General features: G+C 45.8%; 1 protein-coding gene across 2 annotated transcripts in view; it reads right to left on the reverse strand.

The window, feature by feature from the left end:
• The window catches only part of ST8SIA6 (ST8 alpha-N-acetyl-neuraminide alpha-2,8-sialyltransferase 6), a 130093-nt gene that overhangs the window by 9945 nt on the left and 96410 nt on the right, over positions 1-23738 (reverse strand). The window lies entirely within an intron of this gene.

Below are 23738 nucleotides of genomic sequence, written 5' to 3' on the forward strand. Positions count from 1 at the left end.
GAAGAATCATTAAATATAGATTTTCTCAAAAATTGTTTAAAGGTATATAACTCATGATTTAAAATATATTTACATTGTGAAAAGATCATCTCAAGCTAACCACGAGAACCAAATTGTCATCTTGTGCTATTTGTCTACTGTTTTCTAAATTATACTTTTGTCATTTTATTATAAAAGTTTCAGCTTTCAAGAGAAAGCTGAAGGAACTGGACAACAAGCATGTGAATAATTACCAACTGGACTTTACAATGAACTTTTAAAATTATCTTGCCTTATTTAGCCACCAATCCATGTTCATTCTTATCATTATTGCAATTCAAAGTAAACTGCAGGAAAGACCTAAACAGATACTTCTTCAAAGAAGGCATATAGACAGACTACAGACACATGAAAAATGCCCAACATCACTACTACTGGGGAAATGCACATCTATATCAAAATGCATTTCTGTTTCTTACTGATGAAAATGACCCTGTCTAAGAAAAAGAAAGGAGAGGTGTCAGGTTGGTGAGGGTGTGGAGAAAAAGATGCACTGTTGGTGGAAATGTACATTAGTACAGCCTTGACAGAAAACAATATGGAGGTTTCTTTTATTTTTAACTTCTAAAAAAATGTATTTATTTACGTTGGTATTTGGGCCACATCTGGCAGTGCTCAGGGGTTACTCCTGGCTTTGCACTCAGGAGTTACTCCTGATAGTGCTTGGAGAACCATATGGGATATTGGGGATCAACATTAAACCTGGGTTGGCCATGAGGAAGAGCCCTACCCACTCTACTATCATTCTAACCTCCAGTTTTCTTAAAAAGTAAAAACAGAAATCCCATATGATCCAGCATTAGTCATAGATATATATAAATATGAAAACACTAATTTGAAGGAATATTTGTACTTCCGTGCTTATAGCTGTATTGTTCATAAGAGCCTGTGTAAACACAAAAGGACAGCAGCAGTGTATCTCTCCCACCGCCTACGTTCAGTAGTCTCAGGCCATTTCCCCACCCCAGAGAGGTCGATGGTGATGGGCAGGTGGAAGGAAATGAGGGCCAGGCTGGTTGGTGTCAGTTGCGGTTTATTCCAATCCTCTCTCCATTCACTACTGTCTCCGCTCTGCGTCCCCCCCCCCACCAGCCCACTCTTACAATCTAGTTATATCCCCTAGTATGAGAGGTTGGGGTAACAATTACACATAGGTGTGATCACAATCAATAGGGGTAAAAGTTCTTTCCCTCCAGGAAAGCCGCTTCTAGGACAGATTCTCATTTAGCCGGTCAACCCACCCTAGAACGGAATCCCCTGGGTGTGTTTCTCTTCTCCTTCTCAAACAAACATATAAGCATACATAATATTAATCATTTTGTATGGACACAGTCACTTAATCACTTAATCCCCGTTATTCATCGATTTATTTGAGCGGGTGCCAGTAACGTCTCCATTCATCCCGGTTGTGTGCTAGCGTAGCCCAATGGTATCTGTTCGTTCTAGGAACATGCAGAGCCTCAAACTGATCATTTAGGGTCTTGACGAAGAAGTCTGACCATCTTGTAGGTGGGCGTCCACGTGATCTTTTGATGTCCCGTGGAATCCAATCAGTAATGGCTCTAGTCCAGCGGTTGTCTGTAAACCTCATTACATGCCAGCCCATCTGATTTTTGATGTCTTGGCAAATGAGACAACGTCCCTGATTCTTGAGCGTTGACGAAGATCAGAATTCCGGTTTCTATCTCTCATTTGAGTGAATTGTGATTTTCCAAGCATAGTTCTTTCGATTCCTCTTTGAGAGACCCGAATAGCGTTCTCATCCCGTTTTCGTAGGGTCCAGGTCTCTGAGGCATATGTTAATGCAGGAAGAACAGTGGAATCAAAGAGATGTGCTCGTAGCTGGAGGTTCTTTGTCCTTTTAGTTATTTCTTCAATGCTCTTGAAGGCATTCCAAGCCGCTCTCTTCCTCCTGCGCAACTCAGGTGCCAGGTCATTCATCATGTTGATTTCTCGACCTAGGTATATATAACTGTTGCATTTGGAGATGGTGGTTCCATTGAGAATGAATGGAGCGTCAGGAACAAGGCTGTTTCTCATAAACATTGTCTTCGTAAGATTCAGCTGTAGTCCAACCTTTCTACATTCACGGTCAAAGTCGTTCAGCATTTGTGCTGTTTGGTTGATATTTGGTGTTATTAGAACGATGTCATCAGCAAAGCAGAGGTGGTGTAGTTGCCAACCATCTATCTTCACTCCCATGTTTTCCCATTCCAGTCGTTGCATGATGTTCTCGAGAGTGGCACTGAAGAGTTTTGGTGAAATGGTATCACCCTGCCGAACCCCTCTCTTGATATGGATGATTACTTCTTTGTAGAATGGTGAGATCTTGGTAGTGAATCCGCAATAGAGCTCACGAAGGATCCTGATGTATTGAGTTTGTACGCCCTGATTGGCTAGGGCTTCCATGACCGCTTCCGTCTCAACAGAATCAAAGGCCTTCTTTAAATCAATGAACGTTAGACAGAGCGGCATCTTGAACTCCCGAAATACCTCAATGAGCTTGGTTATTGTGTGGATATGGTCGATGGTACTGAATCCTTTTCAGAATCCAGCTTGTTCACATGGTTGTCCTTCATCTAGTGTTCTGCTAATCCTATTCAGGATGACTCGAGTGAATAGTTTGTAGATGACAGACAATAGGCAGATTGGGCGATAGTTGCCAATGTCGTGGATGTCTCCTTTCTTGTATAGTAGTACAGTCCTGCTAGTTTTCCAATGGGATGGAACCTTGCATTCAGACAGGTAGCGTGTGAAGAGCCAAGCCAATGTATTGATGAGTACTGATGGTAAGTTCTTCAGGTGTTCAGGTCTGATCTTGTCTGGGCCAAGTGCTCTTTGTTTCTTTACCGACGAGATGGCATTTTGGATTTCGGAAGGAAGAACATTGGGAACGACATATTCATCATGTGGTATGTGGTATGTGGGCAAGTGGACGTGGCTATTAAAGAGATCTGAGTAGAAGTCATGAATAATCTTCTCCATTGCCCTTCTGGAAGATGTGATAGATCCATCATGATGTCGGAGGGCAGTCATCTTGGTTTTGTAGTTGGTGAAGGACAGGCGGGCATTACGAATGCTTTTCCCAGCTTCTGTCACATCTACCAGTACTGCTGCTCTCCTGTTTTTGAGGTCATCCTTGATGGCTTCTCTGCACTGTTTTGCCAGTTCGGATGTTCGCTTGTGGTTGCCTGAGGCATGTGCCAAGCCACGTTGGCGAATAAGTTCAAGAGTGTTCGAAGAAAGGCGGTTTTTTGTGGTTATCTCTCTCTTGGCATTCCTTGCACAATCATGGAGGTGCTGAATCATTCGATCGTATTCCTCATCAATGTTGTCAATGACGGCATCTTCCCATGTTGCCGCAACAGAGTCAAAGAGCTCCCAGTTGGTGGTTGTTCTGGGATTCTTCTTCTTAAACCTTGTATTCTTTTCTCCTCGTTCTGTGAGGTAAAATTTAGCACGAAGAAGACGGTGGTCTGATCCCGTTTGGAATTTTGGGACAACAGCAACATCGGTTAGGCAAAACTGCTGATTGAATATGATGTGGTCTATTTCATTGTGGAACCATCCATCGGGAGACTCCCATGTCCAACGTTTAGATTCAGCCTTTTGGAACTGTGAGTTACCATGGAAGGTTTTGGTTGACATGATGAACTCAGACAGTCTGTCACCCTGTTCGTTCCATTCCAGGCCATGGGTCCCGATGTGGAGTTCATCGACTGATCTTCTTGGTCCTATCTTGGCATTAAAATCACCGACAATGATCTTGTAGAAGGTGTGATCTTCTTTATAGAACTTCTCCAGCTCCATGTAGAATTTCTCAGTTTCTCTTTCACCATAACTGGATGTTGGTGCAGAGACAACAAAGATAGAAACTGCTGGTAGTGAGCCACATTTATTCAAGTGTAATCGTCCGATTTGGGTTGTTAGGCATTCAAATGAATCAATGCTCGTGACTAAGTTTGTGTTGACAAGGATACCAACACCACCGACGCCTCTTTTATCACATGTTCCAAGGAACAGTTCTTCTCCAGTGTCGAAAACGGCATGATGTGATTGATGTCTTCTCATTTCGGTCAGACCAATGATGTCGTACTTGATCTTTTGCGCTTGTACCATAAGGTCTTCAATGGATGCAGCAGATGCCAGCGTATGAGCATTAAAAGTACAGACAATCATTTTTGTTTTTCTGTGTTTTGGCAGCCTATTTCTGCTTTGGTATTTTATCAGCCTATCCTTCATATCCTTCACGACTCTGCATATTCAGGGTTAGGGAAATGAGATCCATTTATTACTGGATTTGACATATCAATTTGGTCTATTTGGCATAGACCACGGATAGCTTGCCAGGCTCTGCCGTGTGGGTTGGATATTTAAGGTACCCTGAAAAATTAGAGAAAAGTAAATAAATAGTCACGCGGCCGCAAATGCGGCCGCGCGCTCCCGGGTGCTTGTTATGATAATCTCTGGATCCTGGCCGTTGTTGGGGTTACATGGCAGTTGGAGGGTGTAACTGTCTAGCTACTGACAGGTCCAGTCCCAAACCGTGCAGGCTTGGAGATCTCAGCCCCGGGTCCCACACACCTGGGTTCCTCTGCCAGTTCTGTTATGCCTGAGGCTTATCCAAGTGTGTGGAGAGTGGCCCCAGTAAGGCCTTGGCTGGGGCCTGGAGGTCTTCAGCTGTTGGGCCCTGGCGAGGATAGTCAGGCACAGGGTAGGAGACTCTGCCTTGTGCTCTCCCGGGAGCTTGTTGTGATAATCTCTGGATCCTGGCCGTTGTAAGAGATACATTAAACTTATAGAATTGCTTTCTTGGGGTCATCTCGATCTCAGACTACAGTTCTCAGACCAGATTAGTCGTTCCTATCCCTAATCTCATCGTTACTTTTGGATCATGACAGCATTTGTCCATGATCAAGCTCTTAACTTACAGTTAAGAATCGTGGCACTTTGGCCTGGCCCACTTTGATGTCAGGGTGGCTCATAGCTTGCCCTGGGTCCATTCAGTTCCTCATCAGGATCCTGCTTTGGGGGAGCTAGGAACTAAGTGCAACTGAGGCTTAAGTCAAGAAAGCAGATGCCCGGGAGTGAATAATATTCAAAGTCAATTAAATCCTAAGTTACAAAGCATAATATTAACTGTCTTCCTATATCTATACAAAAAGGACATTGCTTTAAAGTAAACTATTCAAAAGATAGAAGGAGAGGAGAAATACAATATTTCACTCATACATACAAAATCATAGATTTCTGAGGAATCTGACCTTACAAGTTAACAGAGTCTGATTAGGGGTAAAAGCTGATTAACTGGTTGGGGAGGAGAGCATAGGGAAGTGTTTACAGATAAACACAATGGAATGGAAGTGCCTCAGGAGCACTGTAATAAATCTGAGTTCCTTGTGGCAAGGGGGTAAGGACAAAGCAATGTTATCCTACAAGAGCCCAAAACATGGATCAACCTAAATGCCATCAATAGACAGTGGCACAAAGAAGCTGTGATCTATATCCTCAATGGATGACACCATGGCAATGACTCTGGGTCCTGTGGAATACGATGGATGCAAGCTGAGGTGATTGTGTTAAGTGATGATAACTACCGGGTGGGCTGACTCACATGAGGAGTAGGAATCATTAATACTAACTACCGGGAAACAACATCAATAGCAACAATAAAAATAATTCCCAGACAAGTGAGAACTACATGGTGGCCAGGGCGGAGGGAGGATGAGGGCAGGGGTCGGAGGGTCATTTGGTGCCGGTCATTTGAGAAGGTACTCTGGAGATAAGAGTGGTGACCTACACAAGTGAGCTGTGAGGTGGCCCCCTAAAATTTCAGAATACTATAGACCCATGATAAGTCTGAGAAAGAAAACTAAAAAGGAAAGAAGAAGATATTAAATTATACATTTTGTGATAGTACAGAGAGGTAGTACAGTGGGTAAAACCTTGCATGTAGCCATGCCTTGTTTGATCCCTGGTGTCATATATGATGCCCTGAGAATCACCAGAAATGATCCTTGAGGACCAATGGGCATGGCCCAAACCTATATATATATATATATATATATGTCCAGTCATGGTCCTCCTGTTGATCATCGATTTTCTCGAGCGGGCCCAGTAACGTCTCCATTGGAGACTTTATTGTTACTGTGTTTGGCATATCGAGTATGTCACGGGTAGCTTGCCAGGCTCTGCCGTGCGGGCGAGATACTCTCGGTAGCTTGCCGGGCTCTCTGAGAGGGGTGGAGGAATCGAACTCCGGTCGGCCATGTTGGCTGCATGCAAGGCAAATGCCCTACCGCTGTGCTATCGCTCCAGCCCATATATATATATATATATATATATATATATATATATACACATATATACATATATATACACATACATAAATACTATAAATAGTATAATATATACACTGTTATATATATACACATATACATATATACTATACATAGTATACTATATCACTGTCACTGTCCTCCCGTTGTTCATCGATTTGTCATGATCCAAATCACCTCAGCTTGCATCCATCGTATTCCACAGGGCCCGGAGTCATTGCTCAAGCAAACTGATGAACAACAGGAGGACAGTGACAGTGATATAGTATTCTATGTATAGTATATACGGATATATATATATATATATATATATATTGCTTCCCTATGCTCTCCTCCCCAACCAGTAACATTGTGAGACTTGTTACCGTGTTTGGCATATCGAATACATGACGGGTAGTTTGCCAGGCTTTGCCATGTGGGCGAGATACTCTTGGTAGCTTGCCAGGCTCTACGAGAGGGGTGGAGGAATCGAAGGTGGAGAAATCGAACTCGGGTCGGCCTCGTGCAAGGCAAATGCCCTACCTGCTGTGTTATCGCTCCAGCCCAGTATACTATATATACTGTTATATATACACATATACAAACATACACATACTATACATAGTATAATATATATATATATATATATATATATATATATACACTGTTTATATGCACACACAATATTTCTGGATGTGTCAGCGACACTGTCAGCAATGCATAGTATAATACATACATATATACTATATATACCGTAATATGTACTATACACTGTAGCACTGTCCTCCCATTGTTCATTGATTTGCTCGAGTAGGCACCAGTACCGTCTCCATTGTGAGACTTGTTGTTACTGTTTTTGGCATATCAAATACGCCATGGGGAGTTTGCCAGGCTCTGCCATGTGGGTGGAGTACTCTCGGTAGCTTGCCGGGCTCTCCGAGAAGGATGGAGGAATCAAACCCAGGTCGGCCGCGTGCAAGGCAAATGCCCTACCTGCTGTGCTATCACTCCAGTCCATAATATATATTATAGTATATAATATATTATAAATATATATAATAAGTATAACAATATATACATATATATTATATATAACTATATATATAATTGTTATATATATTGGGTGTGTTAGTGATGCTGTTTCTGGATGAGATGAGCACCAAAGAGGACTGGGAAGAACACTGCCCTCAGGAATGTGGTTGGGCAGATGGCACATGGCTAGGATTGGCACAGCTGGTGCTCACCCAGAAGCAGTGTACTGGAGCAAGGAGGCACAGGAGGATGTCCCCTGCTGCCTGACATTGGGTGGGGTTCTCTTTTCTCACACTTTGGGCTCAGACCAGGTCTCTTGCCACTTCCCCTGAAATTACTGGGTTTTAGGAATTGGACTAGAATGCTCCCACTGGATCTTTGATTTCCAAGCCTTCAGGTTTGGACCCGGGGCCAAGGACTTTTCAGAAGCTCTTGCTGCATAGCAGAGCAGCATGGAACTTAACTTTTTTTCTCCTGAGCTTTTTTCTAGACATCACTATACATCCTGTCACTTCTGTCTCTAGAAAACCCTGATGCATACAGATCTCAGAACTGAGGCATAGCAGTGCTACTGTCAAGGAGAGCTGAAAACTGGGAAGTGTATTGGAACTGGGTCACGGACACCGGCTGGAAGAGCTTTGGGTTGCATGCTAGGAAAAGTGTCCGCAGCTGTGAAAAGAATGTTAACTTCTGGCATGAGTTCTGAAAGCAATGAGGAGCACTGCAGGGGAACACTTCCACCCCCTGTACCATTACGTAAATCATAATGAACAGCCTATTGGCAGTTCCTTGATGGAAACGCCATTATGAGGTTTGGGGAGACACATGAACCACATATGGTGGCTGTGGGGAGGAGTGAAGGCCATCCTTAATAGGAAGCGACCCTGGATTTGACTGAACAGTGTGAGGTCCAGTGTTGGGGCACAGCTGGAACTTTGGAGCAAGATACTTGGATTCCTTGCTGAGGAAGCTTCTCAGGGCAACGCTGCAGAGCTACGTTCCTCCTCGGTACTAATAGCAAAATGCAAGAAGGAAAAAAAAATCCACATGGGGATTGAATTATTCATCAGAAGGGAAGCAGAACAAGAAGACTGGGGGAGTCTCAGCCCATCCATACTGCGAAAAGCGAGGCTAAGCATGGCAGAGGAGAACATAGGGTGTGTGTGTGTGCGTGTGTGTGTGTGTGTGTGTGTGTGTGTGTATGTGTTTGTGTAAGAGATCAATGTCACTGTGAGCACTGCATCCAAGTGGCCACCAGAGGGAAAGGAACCAGTCATAACTAAAGAGGCAGGGGGCAATGGTGAGTTCAGAAGACGGGGACACCTGGGCTTTTACAGAGTAGAAGCATGAGCATTGCCCTGTGCAAGGACAAGTTTTCATCATGGCAAAGATATCCACCAAAGGCAATTTCGGAATTATCAGAGTCGCTGCCTCTATTTCAAGAAGGAACCTGCTATCAATGGCCCAGATGACCTCTTTACAAAACCTTGGTGGTGGCGCTGCCAGGCAGAAGCGCAGGCACTGGAGTGACTCCTGCCCAGCTGGGCGCCCAGGGTGGGCCCCCACTCCAGAGGTCTGGAAGGCAGAGGATGTGCCAGAGGATTATCTCAAGCTTGGTGATCTGGAGAAGCATACCTCTGTAAGTTCTAAATTCTCCTGGGACCTGTCACTCCTTCCTTCTTTCCTACAATGTCACCCCATTGAAATGGGAACGTCTGCCCTAGCTCTGTCCCAGGACGGTATATGGGAAGCACACAATACATTTGGTCTTTCAAATTTGAAGATTGAGAAGGAATCTGCTTGAAAAAAAAAAACAACCAAAAAAAACCTCCCAGGACTGAAGAGATTGTTCTGGGAGTAAGGCACTTGCCTTGGGTGACACCAACCCCAGCTTGATCTCCAGTAGTGCAGAGTGCCCCGAACACAATGAGGGGTCACTCCTGAGCACTGAACCAGGAGTAGCCACTGAACCTGCCAGGTATAGCACAAAACCAGAAGAAAAATAATCAAAAATGTATATTCCTACCTCAAATCTTTCCTTTTCTGATTTAGATGACATGTTGGACTTTAAAGTCTAGGGGTGGGAATCAGATTCTGGTTGTGGTGGGGAGTGAAGGAATGTATTTTGCGAGTGAGATCAGTATGAATCTGGGAGGTCAGGATGAACAACTGTCCACTGAATGTGCATCTATGTTGTATGCGAAACTATATCCCACATGGGATGGTCTCAGGAGGTGGAGCCTCTGGGAGATCATGAAAGGAAGATTAGATGCAGCCAGGAGGGTGGGTTCCCATGAACAGGATTAGCGCCATTTTTGAGTCAGAGAGAACGCACTTCTCTCTGCTCTCGGGCATGCAAGGAGAACTTTGCTGCTTGGAAGGTGTTCGCTTGAATTCCAGCCACCGGGCACCAGCAGCAGACTTCCAGCCTCCCAAATAGCGAAAGGAACCACCTTTCACTGCAGAGTTGGCCCCGATTTGATGCCCAAAATTTTATATGTGAAAAACACAGGCTACACCGATGATGTGAGGCTATATTTGTGAGCTGGTGTTGATGTGGACAGGTAGGCAGATAGGGAAGGCCCCCTCCCCAGGCAATGGCAGTAAATTTCTTGAGAAGTAACAGCTTTGAAGTTGCAAAGGCCAACCTTGCAGAAAACCGGAACTAAGTCCTGACAAGACACTCAAGTGGCCAGCACTGGCCCCAGAGAAGCTCCTGCAGAAAAAGGCCAGGAAAGAAATTTCAAAAAAGACCATCACCACTCCCAGCCCCCCTCGGCAACAGCCTTAGCAATGAACTTTGACCTAAGTAGATGCCCCCAGTGGGGGCAGGTTGGAGAAACCCTCCAAAGGCCACCTTGAACAAAGGAAGGATAAACATTTGCTGCCCTCCTGTGTCCGAGCACATGTGTCCCTACATCTCCTCTCTTGAGATGTGACCTTTCATGCTTTCCTGTCTAATGCTGGGCTGTGTGTAGGGGCTCTCTTTCTGCCCTTGAGGAAGAAGCCCGGGTTCTCTCTTGAGCACATTATTCTCCACTCTTTCACTCACTTTCTCTCCCTCCTTCCCTTCAAAACCTCCAAACCTACAAATAAAATCTGTTTTACTTCATTGCTTGTGTACTCCTGAAATTCTTTTCTATGAGGTGAGACAAGAACCCAGTAAAGCCTGGGTCCTGGGTGGCAGAGGCAGATGGGGAGAAGGTGACTATCTTTCTCTCCTCCAGACTCACGTGAACCACCCGTGGGGTCCACCAACATCAGTGCCATTTAAAAGCAGCTGATTATGTGGTGGCAGCGGTCACATGGTGAAATACAGTAGATGTCTGTTGTTTACCCACTATCTAGTCTATGGTGCTTCATTATGCCACTTGAGATGGTACAGATACTAGAAAGCGGGTTGCAGTGATGAGTGTATGGTTCCTGTTTCACACCACACAACGGGACGTGGCCCACTAGGTTCACCTGCAGGGGAATCTTACTGGCATTGGGTACTGTCCACTTTCCAGATCATTTTCTTTTTTTTTTCTTAAATTTTTATTAGTGAAACACCATGAGGTACAGTTGTAGACTTATAAATTTTTGTGCTTGGGTTTCAGTTATACAATGATTGAATACCCATGCCTACACCAGTGCCCATTCTCCACCACCACCAGTACCAGTATCCCTCCCACCCCCCATCCCCCCATCCCACCCTACCTCTGTGACAGGGCATTCCCTTTTGTTATCTCTCTCCTTTTGAGTGCTGTGGTTTGCAAAAGAGACATTGAGTGGTAATCTTGTTCGGTCTATAGTCTACTCTCATCACGCATTTCCCATACTGAGAGGAACCTCCCAACAACCTTTATTTGGTGCTCCCTTCTCTATCTGAGCTGCCTTTTCCCCTAGCACGTGAGGCTGGCCTCAAAGCCATGAAGTAATCCTCCTGGTACTTATCTCGGCTATTCTTGGGTGTAGTCTCCTATTTTGTTACTTTATGTTCCCCAGATGAATGCAATCTTTCTATGTCTGTCCCTTTCTTTCTGACTCATTTCGCTTAGCATGATACTTTCCATGTAGTACCATTTGTATATGAATTTCATGACTTCACCAGATCATTCATTTTCTTGGTTGTGACAAGACACTGGGTTCCAAGGTCCCCCGGGAGGGGCTGACTTTCTTCCCACTTAGACTTGAGAACACTGGAACTGAAGAGGCGATGTGACATGACCTCAGACCTGTGCCATCTGCTGTTCAGTCCTCTGCCATTCGTTCCAGGTTCTGTGGCAGTTGAGAGGACCACATTTGTATCTGTAGTCCTTCCTTTGGGATATTTCCCAATTGGGCACTGCGGCAACTTGGGGCCTCCCCAAATCACACTGGCAGAGTGTGACACCACTCAAGGCAACCAAATGATTTACATGAGCAGTCCCAATCCCATGCACAATGGAGACTTCTGAAACTCATGTGATACAGACAGGGCATTCTGTATAACGTCTCCCATGGGGTCCATGTTCCCCAGTGGTCTAGTTCAACATACTCAGAAAGAGACACTGGCTAGAGTATAGCAACTCCCCCACCCCGGGGGGGGGGGGGAAGGGGCTGCCAGCCACTGTCCTGACACCACCCTGAGATGCTTTACCCAGGAGGAATGGGGAATTCCTGCGGTCCAGAATCCAAGGAATTGGATCCAAATCCTGTAGTTTTCCATGTGCTCAACTCTCAAGAGGTGCCACATGTGTCTCGAACGAATGTGGCTGAGACCCACTGCCTGCATCAATGCAGACGGAATCTGAAAATGGGCAGAACCCCCAAGGTGGTCTTGACGAAGGGACTCTGGCGAGAAGCACTTCTGCTCAGATGGTGAAGGCTTTTCTCTGCCCCTTTCAGGTGCAGGGCATTCTCCTCACTATTTCTTTATCTATTTATTCATTTTGAGTCTTGGGTCAAGATTATTCTGCAGTTCTAAATGGATGCTTCCTGGCTTTCCACGAAATGTTAATAATAGCTCAAGGCTTATGGAGTGAGAGATACTGGAGGACCTGCTGAATATTAATGACCTCACTGCCCTGGCAGAGCTCCTGGGCAGCCCGGCTATTTAGCAAATGCCTGACGACTCTGTGAAGTGAGGGACAGTGGGGGCGGTGGGGCCAGTGTTTGGAGAAGTTAGCACGAGGCTCAGATTACTGATGCCCTAGGTATTGATGTATCAATAAAGAGCAATCCAGGGCTGCAGGGTCCATTTGCTGAGATTCTAATGAGGGGTCGAAGGAAAAGAATCACTCAATAATCTGTTGCCTAAATTCAGAGGCTTTATCTGTCATCCTAATAATTTCTAAAACAGACAAATTGCTTTCCCTTCAAAAACACAACATAACAGTGCCAAGCAAACACTTCCACGGTCCTACAGATGTACCCCCCTGCTACCTTTCCTCTGTCCCTAATTGGTGCCCTATCACTCGCTGATGATCTAATAGCATTATCACACTCTTGTGCTTTCTTCCCCCATCTAAATATTTGACTGCTATTACCTGCTATGTGGAAGCCTTTTAAGCACTCTTCAGCACAGGGGCACTGCCACTTATTTTACAGGGCAGGATGAGCAGGCGTGGGGGGAGTAACCAGGAGAGCAGACTCTCATTTGGTCATCCATAGGCTCACATTTGTTTAGCAGCTGGGCAGGTGATAAGCGTGCAAGAAGGGATGGGATAAGATGGAGGGGATGAGGTAGCATGTAGAAGATGCATGGGGTAAGGTGAATCTTCTTTATGATTATGGAATAAGATGAACAGGTTTAGAAGGACACGTTTTAAGGGAAACAAAACAGTGACACATACATTGTTTTGGTAGACTGATTACTGGGAATGATAAGCCCCTGAAAGAAGAGGAAATGAAAGACAGAGCCTCTCTCTCTCTCTCTCTTTCTGTCTCTCTGTGTGTCTCTATCTCTCTGTCATTCTCTCTGTCTCTGTCATTCTCTCTCTCTCTCTCTCTCTCTCTCTCTCTCTCTCTCTCTCCTTTTATCTGCCTACAGATGGAGTTTTCAAAAGGAACAGAGATGAGTCAACATGTCTGTCAACAGACATGAGTGCTCCAAGGAGCAATTTCATAAACCAGAGAAACAGATCTCTTATCCCAGGAGCAGATGAGCAGCTGACAAAGAGCCCAGCAGCTGTCCCTCCCACCCTGTCCCCCAGGCCCCAGGCCAGCCCTCTCGCCGAGACTCCTCTCACCTAACAGGCCTCTGTGCGTCCCTTCCCTATTAAGATGGGGGCGATATGTGGATTCCAAGTCACTCATTTCTCCCTGGCTCTCCCAAGCCCACAAGAGGCATATATGTTAAGCCTGTGTTTGTGCTTCTCTTGTTAAACTGTCAGCCAAGCACACAGAAGGGCAGAAGGTGATGCATCTTTTCCTCAACAAATGGCTCGACCATGAAAATGGTGAAGTCAAGAGTCCAACCGTCACTTTAAAATCCACGCTCTGTCTATGCTGCATATAGTGCCAGCACCCTCCTTGTGTTGGGGAGATTAGGATGAGTAACATGCTCTGACTGGAACCACCGTGTCACCACCCTATCACACTACCTCAAAGAATTTTCTAGAATTCTCAGGTTCATCATTGGAAGCATGAATAAAGGTAAAGAGAAAGCCCCTGATTCACTGTGAATTCAAAGGTCCTTTTATACCCTGAGGGTGTAGCTGTAATACTACGTAGAAGACCCCCAGCTCTCCTCCATACAGTCATCATGCCCCAGGGACTGTTGAAGTGTGTGTGTGTGTGTGTGTGTGTGTGCACGCATGTGTGTTTGTATGTGTTGAAGTATGTGAATGTGTTGAAATGTGTGTGTTGAAGTGTGTGTATGTGTTGAAGTGTGTGTGTTGGAATAGCTAGGAGTGAGGAACAGCCCTAGTTCCTTCCACAAACCCACCTCATGTTCTGGTCACATACTTGGACTTGGCCTTAATAAATTAAGTCTAAGTCAACTGCAAATGACATAAATATGGGAAATACAAATTCTGAAAAATACAGAATCAACATTTCTGAATATATTATATTTTGCAGACCTCCCCACCCCAAATCCAGGTCACAGTTATTATTCTTCAATACAAGGGTATAAACAAGTCATTTATACCAAATCCTTGCTGACAGAAATTAGGCTTCTGTTTAGTGAAATATTTTAGAAGGGAGGAAAGGCGAGAAATAAGAAATGCATTATTAAAAAAATGTGTGTGGGGGGACAGACAGTGTCTGGCAATGTTCTTAAGATCCTGAATGAACACGCTGAACCCGAGGAAAACAGTCTGATTATGATGCTGCTGATTCAAACCTCTGCAAAATCGCACCAACACGTTTGTCTGTGAGGCCTCCAAAGGAGAGTGTTCCAGCATCCTCTGTGTTTGTACCAAGGCCTGTTATAAAAGGTCTCATTACCGCATGATCTTTAACGTACCCAGCGAGGTGCTAATTGTATGCTTCGGGAAGGGCGTGCGGGCGGCTGCCAAGGGCCCCTTCTGCAGATGGCTGGAGCCTGTTCCACACAGATGGGAGAGCAGGTAGGAGGCTAACTCTGCTCTCGGCCAGTTAATGACCCTGACTCCCAGGCACAAATAGGTCCAAAGGGCTCCTAGAAAGCTAAGTGGCACTTGAGCCAACCCCAGGACATGCTTCCCGGCCAGCACTCATGGCTCACGCTGGAATTCAGCATCTTCTGCTTATTTGGCTTCGGCCCCCAAGCCAGCGTGTGCCTGGTCTGGTCCTGGGAAGTGGGCACACGCTTTTTGTTTTGGACATCCTTTAGCCTCCTGGCTTCTCCTTTCTGCTTTTAGGCATCACCCAATCTCTAAGAATTGTCCAGCTCCACCCTGAGCTTGCCAAGTCCCTATTTCGAGAAGGGGCAGCATGTAGACTCAATGGCTGGTCTCTGACCAGACCAGTGAATAGCAGGCAGCCACGAGTGAGCCCCGAGAAGAGCTCAGAGAAGGCTGACCTGCCTGTCTGTGGTGAAAGGAAAGGGCAAGCCTCAGACTATGACATCCTCTCGAGTCAAATAATGCCCAGGGAAATGATTCTCTACAAAGGAAAAGCTTTGTCATTTCTGCTCAGTGCCATCTATTTTTCCAACATGAAAACATCTACGTCCCAATAGGGCAAACAGCCTGGACAGCAAAGGCCGTTTCCAAGAGCCTGGTGCCATCTCGCTGAAACATGCCACAGAGGCCAAGCCAGGCCGAGGAATGTTGACTGGCTCCTTCAGCAGAGGATGGAAATGAAATGATCACAGGTTCGTCCTCATCCGTGGACTTGCTCTGTTATTCTAGAGGTCACAAGCTTAAACTGTCTTTAGTAAACAATTAATTGCAAACTGGAAAATTAAGGGAATAATATAGATAATAATAGTGATGATGTCCTGAGACTTAATACAGAAAAGACTCTGAACCATGCATTTAATTTTATTTTTTTTTCTTTTTAGGATCGCATCCAGCAAATGCTTAGGGGTTACTCCTAGCTCTGCACTCCTGGTGGTGCTCAGTGAATCATATGGGATGCCAGGGATTGAACCCAAGTTGACCACGCGGCCAACAAGGCAAATGCCCTCCCTATTGCACTATTGCTCCAGCCCTGTACTGTGCATTTAACATACTGACTATTCATCACAACTTACAGATGGAGATATCCTTTTCATTTTATCAGGGAAACTGAATACTGGAGACATAGTACAGAAGGGTGCTTGCCTTGTAGAGGGTTGAGCTGGATTTGATTCCCAGCACCGCATATGGTCCCCCAAACCCCAGTGGGAGTGATCCCTGAGTGTAGAAACAGGAGTGAGCCCTGAGCACTGTTGGGAGTGGCAATAAATAAATAAATATCGTGAAAAAAGCGTCTGGAAGCAGAGATCTGGCTAAATGCTAGTAACAATGAAACCCAGGAGATAAGTCAGGTCAAGCAAGTGTGAGGCCATGAGTTGGGCATCCCCCAGGCTGCCATATCCATCAAGAGTTGTCCCAGCCCATGATGACTACTGAGAAGGATATATAGCTGGGAAGGATCACGCCGGACAAGAACTGAATTAAAAGTAGGTAAAGGGATATTCCTGCTAGCCTTCCAGTATCTGTATTGCAAACCACAATGCCCAAAAGGGGTGGGAGGGAGGATAGAGAGAAAGAGAGAGAGAGAGAGAGAGACAGACAGACAGACAGACACAGAGACAGAGAGAAGGAAAGCACCTACCATAGAGGCAGGCTGGGGGAGGAGGGCACGGGGAGAGGGAACCTAGGGACGCTGGTGCTAGGAAACACACTGGTGTAGGGATGGGTGTTGGAACACTGTATGACTGAAACCTAATCATGAACAGCTTTGTAAGGGTCTGTCTCACATTGGTTCAATGTAAAAAAAAAAAAAAAAAGAAGAATGGTTCCAGCAACTTTGCGGCCACAGCCACCGCGGCCAGATCATGGCAGAGCCTGAAGTCTCTGGCCACATCCAGCCATGTGCATGCACCAGAGTTGGTGTGTGGCACCCCTGACAAGCCTTACTATGTGTGGTCACTGAGCAACAAAACCAGAATATGCGTGACCACCACAACGAAGGAAGATCCACAGTGAAAAGTTTTTGCAACTCGGTCTCGGCAACCAAAGCAAGAAAGGGCAGGAAAAGGGGAACCAATGATAATGCCCTAAGCAATCAGCTACCCACAGACACTCCAGTGTCCGTTTGAAATATAAGTCAAAACTATGGAAAACAGGGCCAGAGTGATAGTACAGTGGGAAGAGCATTTGCCTTGCATGTGGCCGACCCAGGTTTGATCCCTGTATCCCACTTGGTCTCCCAAGCCCAAGCAAGTGGTCCTGAGCACAGAGCCAGGAGGAAGTCCTGAGCAATGCTAGGTGTGCCCCCACCCAATCTAAAATAAATAAGTAAAATAAAAATACAGTGACATATATTTGTCTACAAAAAGAGATACAAGTGAAGTGTTTGGCTGCTAATGACTGGTCTACCAAATATGACCAAGTTGTACAATGTGTGAGGGGAGAGAGATGGTTTCAGACACCGAACAACACTTCTCTGTGTATTCAGATAGATGTGGGTTCCAAAGAGTCAGTTCTTTTCATTTTCCTCCAAATTATAAAATAAGTAGAAAGATTAAGAAAAAAACCCACTCCAGAGGGCAGAGGGCTAAGTGCAGACTAACTTGGGGATCACAGGAAGAACTACTTCAACCCACACTGTAAGGTTGAGGAAGTTCCATGCAGTAACATCTGAGAGCAAAGATGTACCGGTGAAAACAGCAATGGAGGATCAGGAGACAAAGGCATTATGGGGAAAAAAGCATGAACAAGTTCAAAGAACAGAATCTCAAGAAGAACTCGGCTCCTGGAAGAAACTAAAAGTAATTCGAAGTGGGGGGACAAAGCACCTTGGGAACAGTGGCGAGACAGCTTTGTTCTCCTGGCCGTGTGGGATACTGCTGGTGGTGTGCAGAGTCAAGGATGATGCAGAACTTCAGAGTGAATGGGTGGGAGGAGGAATGCTTCCCTGGGTGAAGCCTCCCCAGGACAGAGAGTGGAATGGAACCCCAGGTGACGGAAAACACTGTCAGCGGGGTTGAAGAGGATACACAAGAAAATGGCTGTGGCTGATGTTTCTAAGCTGCGCAGAGGATCAAAGTAAGGAATATAGAACCAAAGGGGTCCAAATGCTGAAAGCAGATGGGCATTTTCTTTCTTTTTAAAAAAAATTTAAATGAATCACCGTGAGATACAGTTACAGACTTACACGTTTTCGTGATTACGTTTCAGTTATATAATGATCGAGTACCTATCCCTCCACCAGTGCCCATTCTCCACCACCAATGTTTCCAGTGTCCCTCCCACACCCCCACCCCTTCCCACCCCCTGCCTCTGTGACAGGCACATTTTCTCTTACTCTCTCTCTCCTTTTGGGTGTTATGGTTTGCAATATAGGTACCAAGCGGCCATCATGATTGGTCCACAGTCTACTTTCAGCACGTATCTACCATCCCGAGCGAGCCTTCAATCGTCACTCACTTAGTGGTCTCCTTTCCATCCCAGCTGCACAGATGGGTATTTTCTATGGAGCATCTGAGATGCCAGTGGGAAAGTCAGGAGAAAGAACCGTCCAGGAGACAGGCAGGTGAGTCCCTCTGAGTTTCCATGGACTCAGCAGTCAAATCGGGTTTAGAACCCCCAAGTTGTTATTGCAGATTCCATGAGCTCATTTCACTGTGCAGAGTGCAGTGGCTGGGATGGCGCAGGTCCTCAGGATGTGCTGTTTTCTGCCTCTCCTCCCAAAATCAGGGCATAAATCATTTGAATCTTACCATAAACTCATGCATCCTAGTTGGTGATGACTAGGACAGAGAAACTAAAGTTTAGACAAAGAAGGAGGGAAAGGATGTTTGGGAATGCGGAAACCCAACATGGCACAGTACCCTTGAGGCGCCTAAGGAACTGTATTGAGAAGCTCAGATGGAGTTGGAACAATTTACAGAAGACACAAAGTGGGGGTGGGGAGAAAGACCTGGCACAAAGTCTATGTGCAATACCTTTGGGAAATTGTGAAATATATCACTTAATCACTTAATCCCCGTTATTCATCGATTTATTCGAGCGGGTGCCAGTAACGTCTCCATTCATCCCGGTTGCGTGCTAGCGTAGCCCAATGGTATCTGTTCGTTCTAGGAACATGCAGAGCCTCAAACCGATCATTTAGGGTCTTGACGAAGAAGTCTGACCATCTTATAGGTGGGCGTCCACGTGATCTTTTGATGTCTCGTGGAATCCAATCAGTAATGGCTCTAGTCCAGCGGTTGTCTGTAAACCTCATTACGTGTCCAGCCCATCTGATTTTTGATGTCTTGGCAAATGAGACAGCGTCCCTGATTCTTGAGCGTTGACGAAGATCAGAACTCCGGATTCTATCTCTCATTTGAGTGAATCGTGATATTCCAAGCATAGTTCTTTCGATTCCTCTTTGAGAGACCTGAATAGTGTTCTCATCCTGTTTTCGTAGGGTCCAGGTCTCTGAGGCATATGTTAATGCAGGAAGAATAGTGGAATCAAAGAGATGTGCTCGTAGCTGGAGGTTCTTTGTCCTTTTAGTTATTTCTTCAATGCTCTTGAAGGCATTCCAAGCCGCTCTCTTCCTCCTGCGCAACTCAGGTGCCAGGTCATTCATCATGTTGATTTCTCGACCTACGTATATATAACTGTTGCATTCGGAGATGGTGGTTCCGTTGAGAGCGAATGGAGCGTCAGGAACAAGGCTGTTTCTCATAAACATTGTCTTCGCAAGATTCAGCTGTAGTCCGACCTTTCCACATTCACGGTCAAAGTCGTTCAGCATTTGTGCCGCTTGGTTGATGTTTGGTGTTATTAGAACGATGTCATCAGCAAAGCGGAGGTGGTGTAGTTGCCGACCATCTATCTTCACTCCCATGTTTTCCCATTCCAGCCGTCGCATGATGTTCTCGAGGTGGCACTGAAGAGTTTTGGTGAAATGGTATCACCCTGTCGAACCCCTCTCTTGACATCAATGATTACTTCTTTGTAGAATGGTGAGATCTTGGTAGTGAATCCGCAATAGAGCTCACGAAGGATCCTGATGTATTGAGTTTGTACGCCCTGATTGGCTAGGGCTTCTATGACCGCTTCCGTCTCAACAGAATCAAAGGCCTTCTTTAAATCAATGAACGTTAGACAGAGTGGCATCTTGAACTCCAGAGATAGCTCAATGAGCTTGGTTACTGTGTGGATATGGTCGATGGTACTGAATCCTTTTCGGAATCCAGCTTGTTCACATGGTTGTCCTTCATCTAGTGTTCTGCTAATCCTATTCAGGATGACTCGAGTGAATAGTTTGTAGATGACAGACAATAGGCAGATTGGGCGATAGTTGCCAATGTCGTGGATGTCTCCTTTCTTGTATAGTAGTACAGTCTTGCTGGTTTTCCATTGGGATGGAACCTTGCATTCAGACAGGTAGCGTGTGAAGAGTTGAGCCAATATATTGATGAGTACTGATGGTAAGTTCTTCAGGTGTTCAGGTCTGATCTTGTCTGGGCCAGGTGCTCTTTGTTTCTTTACCGACGAGATGGCATGTTGGATTTCGGAAGGGAGAACATTGGGAACGACATATCCATCATGTGGTATGTGGTATGTGGGCAAGTGGATGTGGCTATTAAAGAGATCTGAGTAGAAGTCATGAATAATCTTCTCCATTGCCCTTCTGGAAGATGTGATATATCCATCATGATGTCGGAGGGCAGTCATCTTGGTTTTGTAGTTGGTGAAGGACAGGCGGGCATTACGAATGTTTTTTCCAGCTTCTGCTGCATCTACCAGTACTGCTGCTCTCCTGTTTTTGAGGTCATCCTTGATGGCTTCTCTGCACTGTTTTGCCAGTTCGGACGTTTGCTTGTGGTTGCCTGAGGCACGTGCCAAGCCACGTTGGCTAATAAGTTCAAGAGTGTTCGAAGAAAGACGTTTTCTTGTGGTTATCTCTCTCTTGGCATTCCTTGCACAATCATGGAGGTGCTGAATCATTCGATCGTATTCCTCATCAATGTTGTCAATGACGGCATCTTCCCATGTTGCCGCAACAGAGCCAAAGAGTTCCCAGTTGGTGGTTGTTCTGGGAGTCCTCTTCTTAAACCTTGCATTCTTTTCTCCTCGTTCTGTGAGGTAGAATTTTGCACGAAGAAGACGGTGGTCTGATCCCGTTTGGAATTTTGGGACAACAGCAACATCGGTTAGGCAAAACCGCCGATTGAATATGATGCGGTCTATTTCATTGTGGAACCGTCCATCGGGAGACTCCCATGTCCAACGTTTAGATTCAGCCTTTTGGAACTGTGAGTTACCATGGAAGGTTTTGGTTGACATGATGAACTCAGACAGTCTGTCACCCTGTTCGTTCCATTCCAGGCCATGGGTTCCAATGTGGAGTTCATCGACTGATCCTCTTGGTCCTATCTTGGCATTAAAATCACCGACAATGATCTTGTAGAAGGTGTGATCTTCTTTATAGAACTTCTCTAGCTCCATGTAGAATTTCTCAGTTTCTCTTTCACCATAAATGGATGTTGGTGCATAGACAACAAAGATAGAAACTGCCGGTAGTGAGCCACATTTATTCAAGTGTAATCGTCCAATTCGGGTTGTTAGGCATTCAAATGAATCAATGCTCGTGACTAAGTTTGTGTTGACAAGGATACCGACACCACCAACGCCTCTTTTATCACATGTTCCAAGGAACAGTTCTTCTCCAGTGTCGAAAACAGCATGATGGAATTGATGTCTTCTCGTTTCGGTCAGACCAATGATGTCGTACTTGATCTTTCGTGCTTGTACCATAAGGTCTTCAATGGATGCAGCAGATGCCAGGGTACGAGCATTAAAAGTGCAGACAATCATTTTTGTTTTTCTGCGTTTTGGTAGCCTATGTCTGCCTTGGTGTTTTATCAGCCTCTCCTTCCATATCCTTCTCGACTCTGCATATTCAGGGTTAGGGAAATGAGATCCATTTATTACTGGATTTGGCATATCAATTTGGTCTATTTGGCATAGACCACGGATAGCTTGCCAGGCTCTGCCGTGCGGGTTGGATATTTAAGTATATTTAAGGTACCCTGAAAATTTAGAGAAAAGTAAATGAATAGTCGCGCGGCCTGTGGCCGCGCGCTCCTGGGAGCTTGTTGTGATAATCTCTGGATCCTGGCCTTTGTTGGTGTTACACGGCAGTTGGAGGGTGTAACTGTCTAGTTACTCACAGGTCCAGTCACAAACCGTGCAGGCTTGGAGATCTCAGCCCCGGGTCCCACACACCTGGGTTCCTCTGCCAGTTTTGTTATGCCTGAGGCTTATCCAAGTGTGTGGAGAGTGGCCCCAGTAAGGCCTTGGTTGGGGCCTGCAGTTCTTCAGTTGTTGGGCCCTGGCGAGGATAGTCAGACACAGGGTAGGAGACTCTGCCTTGTGCTCTCCCGGGAGCTTGTTGTGATAATCTCTGGATCCTGGCCTTTGTTGGGGTTATACGGCAGTTGGAGGGTGTAACTGTCTAGTTACTCACAGGTCCAGTCCCAAACCGTGCAGGCTTGGAGATCTCAGCCCCGGGTCCCACACACCTGGGTTCCTCTGCCAGTTTTGTTATGTCTGAGGCTTATCCAAGTGTGTGGAGAGTGGCCCCAGTAAGGCCTTGGTTGGGGCCTGCAGATCTTCAGCTGTTGGGCCCTGGCGAGGATAGTCAGACACAGGGTAGGAGACTCTGCCTTGTGCTCTCCCGGGAGCTTGTTGAAATATATATGAGATAAAATATGAATGAGAGAATGCTTCAAACACTTTGCAAATTTTCTGGGATCCAGGTAGCTGTATCTCCAACCACTTTAAGTTCTGCTTCATAACCTGGCATCCTTGCAAAAGTCCCAGATGGGGGCTGGAGAGACAGTACAGAGGTCCAGGTGCTAGCCTTGCACACAATCAACTCTGGCTTGATCCCCAGCACCATGGATAGTTCCCTGAGCACCACTAAGAGTGTTCCCTGAGCACAGAGCCAGGAGTAATCCCCAAGCACTGCTGGGTGGGACTCCTTCCAACCCCTCCAGAAAAGGAAAAACAGAAAAAAGAAAAGTCCCAGAGGCCCACATAATCCCGTTTTTAGGATGGGATTAACTCAAGTTTCAGTCCAAGCATGAATAAAGACCAAATATAGCAAACAACTCCAAGGTTTTTTTTTGTCTTATTAGCGAATATGTGAACTGATATTTTTATGTGCATGAAAGATCAACTCAGAGATCTGACTAGAACAGAACTAAAACAAGATTGTCAAAGTGAAGATCAGGGAATCAAGTGACATGAAAACTCAGAACTGGGGGGTATGGTGCCGCCAGCAGGTCAATCTGTACCTGTGGGGTGAGTGCATCAGCAGCCTGATGGCACCGTCAGACTTTCAGATACCCCTAAATTACTGCTGTGCCTTTGGCCAGACCCCAAAAACTTGGGGCAAAGTTTACCAAGAAAGTAAACGGCCAAAAGTTAGGTATGTGGGAGACACACCCACAAACCACCTCCAGCCCAGCTATATAATTGGAGGCATGGCCTCTCTGGTTCCTGGTCGAACTGCTTAATGGCCATGATCCCAGAGACTCAGAAAGCAATCTCGGAACCCAAAGGCTTTTGGCAGAAATGCATCCTGTTCCTGCAGTAGGTTACTGGAGCTGGGCCACTCCAGGTGGGAATAGGTTTCATGCCTTGGCCTGTTCCTCCTGGTGGCATGATGACCGCCACCCTCCAGAGGCCACTGGACAGTCAGGTTTGGGCCTGCAGTGATGAGACACGTGGGGTCTCACCAGATGGG

The sequence above is a fragment of the Sorex fumeus genome, unplaced genomic scaffold (assembly GCF_029834395.1).
Source record: "Sorex fumeus unplaced genomic scaffold, SorFum_2.1 ptg000026l, whole genome shotgun sequence".
NCBI lineage: Eukaryota > Metazoa > Chordata > Mammalia > Eulipotyphla > Soricidae > Sorex > Sorex fumeus.